The sequence below is a fragment of the Chlorocebus sabaeus genome, chromosome 4, assembly GCF_047675955.1.
Source record: "Chlorocebus sabaeus isolate Y175 chromosome 4, mChlSab1.0.hap1, whole genome shotgun sequence".
Lineage (NCBI taxonomy): Eukaryota > Metazoa > Chordata > Mammalia > Primates > Cercopithecidae > Chlorocebus > Chlorocebus sabaeus.
Window position 1 is genome coordinate 39,500,721 of NC_132907.1, and position 8,135 is coordinate 39,508,855.

General features: G+C 39.8%; 1 pseudogene; it reads left to right on the forward strand.

Annotated features, from left to right (window-relative positions):
- Nucleotides 1–6,356: 6,356 nt before the first annotated feature.
- Nucleotides 6,357–7,702, forward strand: LOC103221597 (heterogeneous nuclear ribonucleoprotein H-like; annotated as a pseudogene).
- The last annotated feature ends 433 nt before the right edge of the window (nucleotides 7,703–8,135 follow it).

Genomic DNA, 8,135 nt, shown 5'->3' on the forward strand with positions numbered 1-8,135 from the left:
ACAGCATAACTCTGTCCTAACAACAAGTAAAAAGTTAAACAAACTGAAAATCAACAATTCTTCTTAGATCCATCAGAGAAGTGAGGTCACTAGACAAACCACTGTCCCCAAAATTGGAGAGACAGACAGGTGGGTATGCAGAGAATCACAGCTCACCAGAACACAAACCCATTTCCACAGGAACCAGTACCAGGGTAGGAAAACCTGAACTATCATTGTTAAATCACTCAAGGTTCAGTGTGGAAAAGTATAAGAGTCAAAAACTCCAGGGAGCCCAAGTCATAAAGAGGCCCTCACACTTTGTGAGTTTTACTTTCAGGAGCTCGTATGAGAACCACCAAGTTCTCATAGCAAAGATTAGAGAAAAATAGCAGGTAGCAGAGGGACAGAGGGGAGTAAACATTTTGAAATACACTAGAACATTTTGTTCTTCTTAACAAGGCCTGCTGTATTAGTCCGTTCTCACACTGCTATGAAGAAATACCCAAGACTGGGTAATTTATAACGGAAAGAGGTTTCCTTTATAAATTCCACATGGCTCAGGAGGGCTCAGGAAACTTACAATCATGGCAGAAGGCAAAGGAGAAGTAAGCACCTTCTTCACAGGGCAACAGCATGGAATGGGTGCAAGCAGGAGAAATGCCAGACACTTAAAAAACCGTCAGATCCCATGTGACTCACTCATTATCATGAGAACAGCATGAGGGAAATAGCCCTCGTGTTCCAATTACCTCCACCTGGCCCTGCCCTTGACACATGGGGATTACAGGGATCACAATTCAAGATGAGATTTTGGGTGGGGACACAGCCAAACCATATCACCTGCCCTCAAGAGAAACTATTTTACAAGAGGCTAACCTAATGGGAAAGAAAATACTCCACTATAGCCCCCTCTTGCCATCCTGTACCACCTAAGGCAATAGAGAAGAAAAGAAAAACTGAGGATCATTTGTGAAGTTCACAGTCCAGAGGCACAGGCTCACTAAAAGACTGAGACCTAATCATAGGGCTGTCAAACACTTCCTCTCCCTTCACATCTTACCATTACCTCACTAAAGGTCTGTTTACCCCAGTTCCTTTTACCTAGTACATCATGTTCACCTTTCAACAAAATGTTATAAGGCATACTAAAAGGCAAAAAACACAGTTTAAAGAGACAAAGCAAGCATCACAAACAGACCCTGATATGGTAGGGATGTTGGAATTATCAGACTATAAATATAAAATAACTATGATTAATATGCTAAGGGTGAGTGGAAAAAGTAGACAATTTGCAAGAACAGATGGATATCATAAGCACAGAATGGAAATTCTAAGTAAGCATAAAAAAGAGATGCTAGAGGTTAAAAACACTATAACGAAAATGAAGACTGCCTTTATTAGGGTCATAGGTAGACTGGACATAGCTGAAGAAATAATTTCTGAGTTTGAGGATGTGACAATGGAAACTTGCAAAGTGGAAAAGCAAAGAGAAAAAAACTAAAAATAAACAAACAACAGTGTCTAAGAATTGCAGGACAACTGCAAAAGGTGTAACATACTCATAATGGGAATACCAGAAAGGGAAGAAAGAAAAAAGAACAGAAACAATATTTAAAGCAGTAAAAACAGAGATTTTCCCAAATTAACATCAGACAACAAACCAAGGATCCAATAAACTCAGGGAACACCAAGTGGGATAAATTCCAGAAAAACTACACCTAGGTATATCATTAAAACTGTAGAAAATGAAAAATAAAACTACTGTTTTTCACTTACACATAAACAATATTAATCAGATACATTGTTATAATTATTATCACTTTGAACAAACTGCTATCTGTTAGGTCAAGTCACAATAAGAAAAATAGAAGTGTTTCTTTTACCTTCACTTATTTCTTCTGTGATCTCTTCCTTTCCTTATGTAGATCTGAGTTTCTGACTCGTATTATTTATCTCTCTTGGAAGAACTTTTAACGTTTCTTGCAAGGCAGGTCTACCGGCAACAAATTATCTCAATTTTTGTTTGAGTTTTTATTCCTCCTTCACTTTGAAGGATAATTTCATAGGATAAACAATTCTAGGTTGGTGGGGTTGTTTTTCTCTTAACACTTTAAATATTTCATTCTACTTTCTTCTTCCTTATATGATTTCTGAGGAGACATTGGATGTAATTATTTTATTTATGCCTTTATAGGAAAGGTGGTTTATTTCCCCCTCTGGCTCCTCAGCATCACACAATATACCATATAACAAACTTGCACATGTACCCCATGATTCTAAACTAAAAGTTGAAATTACATTTGTAAATAAAGCAAATAAAGCAAAAAAAAAAAAAAAAAAATCATGAATTAGCAATGGCCATGCTAGCACCAAATATATACCAAACACTTCAATAAAGAAAGCTGCAGAAGGAAGATTGCATTTCACACACACAAACAAAAGGAAATAAAAGAAACCCACTTTAAATATAAAGACACATATAGATTAAATATAAATGGATAGAGAAAGAGATATCATGCTAACACTAATCAAAAGAAAGTTGAAATAGCTGCCTTAATTTCAGAAAAAGCAGACTCCAAAGCAAGAAAAGTTATCAGGGATAAAGAGGGACATTATATAATGGTAAAGGGGCCAATTCTCCAAGAAGACATAACAGTCCTTAATTTGTATGCATCTAACAACAGAGCATCAAAATACATGAGGCAAAAACTGACAGAACTACAATGGAAAATAGAAGAATTCACTATGACAGCTGAAGATATTGACATCCCTCTATTGGAAGTGGACAAACCCAATAGGCAGAAAATCAGCAACTACATAGTTGAACTCAAAATTCATAGCTGCAGAATATCATTATCTTCATTCTGTAAATAAGAGCAGGAACTCACCGGCAATATGTAAGATCTGCCACAGAGAACTTAACAGGGAGTGGAGGACATATTTCCCACCACTGACTGCACTACTTCCTTCTAAAGCACTCCAGAAAAATATGACATGTTTCTCTTTCTGGAAATCATTAGAAAACGTTATTCACTTCCTGCAGAATCAAGCAATGTTTTCTGAAATCCCAATTTTCTTTCCACCATGATTTCTGGGACCACAGGAAACACTGTGATAAGATTGCTTAAGAAATAAATGCTCCCTCTCCTTTTTCAAATCCAATTTGGTACTGATAATGTAATTTGGGAATCCTAACTGCACCAACCATGGCTAAGATAAACATGTAAAGTGGATCCCCATGTGTGGGCACATGCATGCAAAAGGGAAGATTAACCTGAACAGAACGGGTGGTGGGGACAACTTGAGAATGCAGGGCCTAAAGAAGCTGGGCTGCAGAAATATGCTGATGAGGGCTAACATAGGTTGTGGCAGCAGCAAGGTGGGGCAGAGCTGAGCATGTAACAGAGAACACAACAGGGTACAATCACAGACGAAACTGGCTGGAATGGACAATTAACACAATTGAATCAAGTAACACTAAGGCTGGAAGGGGAGAGATTCAATCCATGAAGCCCAGACTTTCAACGCAGTTCCACAAACATAACTCAAAGTTGGATCCTGTGCTTGACCCTGTGGAAGCAAAACTGAGTAAGGAACAGGCCCTACCCAGGAAAAGTCCATAACTTAAGTGGGAAAACGGACATGTAAACAAAGTGCTATAAATGAAAATGGCAAGTGCTGTCAGAGGTGTGTATAAAATGCTATGGGAAATGGGAAAGGGAAGACATTAATTCCACCCTAAGTGATGTGAGTCCCTGAAAGTTACTTAGAGAAAGGGACATTTCAGCAGACTATGTTAATTGAAAGTAAATGTTCAAAATGATAAAGTGACAAGTATTCCTGGTAGAGGTGTGGAACAACTAGGCATTTACTGGCACCTGCAATGGGGCCTCAAAGCCATGCTGGTAGCCTTTGACTATACCTCGCATACAGTCCCATACACCTCCCATAGTGGGTCCAATAGTGGCCCACAGAAGATATGTCTACCTGGTACCCTAATATGACCTTACTTGGAATTGAGTCTTTGCTGATATAATTAAGGTAATTAAGATCTTGAAATGTGATCATTCTGGATTAGTGTGGCCCTTAATCTAATAACCAGTGTCCTTGTAAGAAACAGAAGAGACAGACACAGAGAGGCACAAGGAAAAAGCCACATGACTAAGTAGAGACTGGCATGTTGTGTCTACAAATCAAGAAGCACCAAGGACTGCTGGAGCCACCACAAGCTAGGAGAAGGAGAGGCATGAAATAAGGTCAGGGGCAGTGGCTCATGCCTGTAATCCCAGCATTTTAGGAGGCTGATGTGGGAGGATTGCTTGAGGCCAGGAGTTCAACACCAGCTTGGGCAACATAGCAAGACCATCTCTTTTAAAAAAGTTTTTTTGTAAAGAAAAACATGGAACAGATTCTCCCTCAGAGACTCCAGAAAGAACCCTGCTGACATCTTGATTTTGGACTTTTGTTCTCCAGAACTGTGAGAGAATAAATTTCTGTTGTTTTTAGCCACCAAGTTTGTGGTAATTTGCTACAACATCCCTAGGAAATGAAGAATACACCCTTTCATCAAATTAGGATCCCAGGTTACATGTGGTCCATAGACCTGGCTAAGTCACTGGATCCTCTCACCTGGGAATGTGAAACAAAGTCAGCTGAGTGGAGCTATCAGGTGATGGGTTCTGGCAGCCCCGTTTTAGACATACGAGAAAAGAAAGATGGCTAAGAGAACAGTGAGAAAAAGCAAAGAGAGAAGCAAGGGTGAGAGTCCACGTGATGACTGACAGTTCAGTATGGGTGCTCATGTGGAACACATGAGACCCTATTGTATTAAGTCCCTGCCTATGGATGCCCATGACATTGCCTATTATATCAATGCAGTAAAATGCTGCTTATTAAAGTAGCTTGAACATGTTTTTGTTCCTTGCAACCAAATGATCCCTGATATAACCATGATGCTAAGAAGTAACTTAGTTTTAAGAAACCGTGAGGAGGTGAAAATAAAATGGAAATTGCTAAACAAATGAATAAATTCAAAGTGTAAATTGATTGAGAAAGAAAAGGTAACAAGTGGAAAATTTTAGCCATAAAAGGTCTCTGAATAGAAAAACAAGCAAGTTTTATTTTATAATATAGCACATTGATTGTTTCAAGCCCCAGATTAGATCTTCACATCAGGAGAGAGAATGATAAAGAGAGAGTATCAAATGGTCCAGAGACAGAAACAAGCACAGTTCTACTGAAAACCATTTACATCCCCCCCATGGAGTAGGTCTTGTGGTCCCTCTGCCTTGGATCAGGTCTCAGTACCTTAATCCCAGATTAATTAATTGATTCCTTCAGTCTCTAAAGATGTAGAGACACATAGCATCAACTATGTGCCAAGGATGGTGGCAGGCCCTGAGATACGAAGATGAAGATCCCAGCCACTATCAGTCAGTGGGCTCATCAAGGAAAGATGTAGAAACGGGCCATCATTACAGCTGTGAGAAAAATACAGGCATAAGAAAAACACAGGAATGTTCAGGGCAAGCATTTAATTTTGCCTGCAAAGTTCAGAGACAGCTGCCCAAAGGAATATACATTTGAGCTGAATCCTAAAGAAATGAGTAGACAGATGTACACCAGCGGAATAAGACAGCAAAGGGCAGTCTAAACATAGAGAACATACAAAGCCTAGAAGGTGGAGAAAATGAAATTTACTACTCCAAGAACAGCAGGTCCTTCAAAATGCCTACTACATCCCAATCCATGAAGGCAGGACTTTTTTTTTTTCTGTTCTATTTGCTATTAAATTTCCAAGTCAATCATCAGAATGTAAGTTCCACAAAGGTGGTGATTTTGTCTTTTTTAGTCCCTGTGAAATCCATGGAGCTTAATCCAGTGTTCAATTCCCAAATCTTATGTTACTAACCTCATCTTAGCAGCATTTGACGCAACTGATTCCTCTCGCCTTGACACTCTATCTTCTCTTGGCTTCCAGGCAGTAGTGTGCTGGTAAATGTTTAACAACAGGTTCTCCAGAAAAATTTTCAAAAGCTCCAATTTGTTGCCTTTGCTGATTTTTGTGATGTAAGTACTCCCACTATGGTAAATTTCAGTCTACCAGTGTGACTGCTGAGTTGGAAAGAGATGAACAGTAGTACACACCATTATGTAGTATTTCCGCCACACAGATGCAACAGCCATAATCTCAGGAGCATAGATGTTAGTAAAGTCTACTAAAATAATTAAGAAGTGGGCCATTTCTTTTTAGCCCTGCCAAAGTCGAGTGTCTGGTCTGTTTTGACACCAGACCATGTAAGAGACAATGATGTTGCGCACTGAAGGTAGAGAGGGATTTATGGTGAAGGTCCATGGCCTGCCCTGGTCTTGCTCAGCCGATTAAGTGCAGCATTTTTTTTTTTTTTTCTGACTGCAAAATCCAAAATGAGGGTCAAGGTATTCATTTCATCTACACCAGAGAAGGCAGGCTGGGTGGCAAGGCTTTTGTTGAACTTGAATCAGAAGATGAAGTCAAATTGGCCGTGAAAAAAAGACAGAGAAACTATGGGACACAGTTTTGTTGAAGCATTCAAGTCAAACAACGTTGAAATGGATTGGGTGTTGCAGCATACTGGTCCAAATAGTCCTGACAAGGCCAATGATGGCTTTGTACAGCTTAGAGGACTTCCCTTTGAATGCAGCAAGGAAGAAATTGCTCAGTTCTTCTCAAGGTTGGAAATCATGCCAAATGGGTTAACACTGCCGGTGGACTCCAGCGGAGGAGTACAGGGGAGGCCTTCGTGCAGTCTGCTTCACAGGAAATAACTGAAAAGGCTCTCTAAAGAAACACAAGGAAATAATAGGGCACAGGTATATTGAAATCTTTAAGAGCAGCAGGGCTGAAGTTAGAACTCACTACAATCCACTATAAAAGCTTATGGCCATGCAGAGGCCAGGTCCCATGATAGACCTGGGTCTGGCAGAGGGTTTAACAGCATTGGCAGAGGAGCTGGCTTTGAGAGGATGAGGCATGGTGCTTACTTATAGTGAAGGATATAGAGCCAATGATAATTATAATGGCTATGGCTATGGATTTGGGTCAGATAGATTTGGAAGAGACCTCAATTATTGTTTTTCAGGAATGTCTGATCACAAATATGGGAATGGTGGCTCTACTTTCCAGAGCACAACAGGACGCAGTGTACACATGTGTGGATTACCTTACAGAGCTACTGAGAATGACATTTGTAATTTTTTTTCACTGTTCAATCCTGTGAGGGTACACATTGAAACTAGTCCTGATGGCACAGTAACTGGTGAAGCAGATGTTGAGTTTGCAATTCATGAAGATGCTGTGGCAGCTATGTCAAAAGACAAAGGAAATATGCAACACAGCGATGTAGAACCCTTCTTGAATTCTACAGCAGGAGCCAGTAGTAGTGCTTACGGTAGCCAAATGATGGGGGGCATGGGCTTGTCAATCCAGTCCAGTTATGGTGGCCCAGCCAGCCAGCAGCTGAGAGGTGGTTATGGAGGTGGCTGTGGTGGCCACAGCAGCATGAGTGGATATGACCAAGTTTTACAGGAAAACTTATGTGATTTTCTCAGACATTGCATAGGCAGCCAAGGAGCAATGAACAGCAGCTACTACAGTAATGGAAGCCGTGCATCTATAGGCATGAATGGAATGGGAGGGATGTCTACCATGTCCATTATGAGTGGTGGATGGGGAATATAATTGATCACTGACTCTTGCTCAATTTTTTTTAAAGAAAAACCCAAAACTTCAGTTTAACAGTTTCTGCAATACAAGCTTATGAGTTATGCTTACTCTCTAAGTGGAAATCAGTATTGTTACGAAGACTTAAGGCTCAGTATTTTTTAACATAATACTCATCTAGGATGTAACAGTGAAGTTGAGTAAACTATAACTGTTAAACAAGTTCCAGCTTTGCTCAAGTTAGTTATATTATAGGATGTTCTTAAGCAGAAAGCATATTGAGGTAAAAGGAGTTGAATTATGTTCACTGTTGCCCTTTGCTACATTGTACACTGTGTAGATGCATGCTGAAAGACGTGGTTTTGTGTGTGTGTGTGTGTGTGTCTGTCTGTCTACAATTAAAGTGAAACATTTTGGCATCTTTGTTAATTCTAGTTTTATTTAATAACCT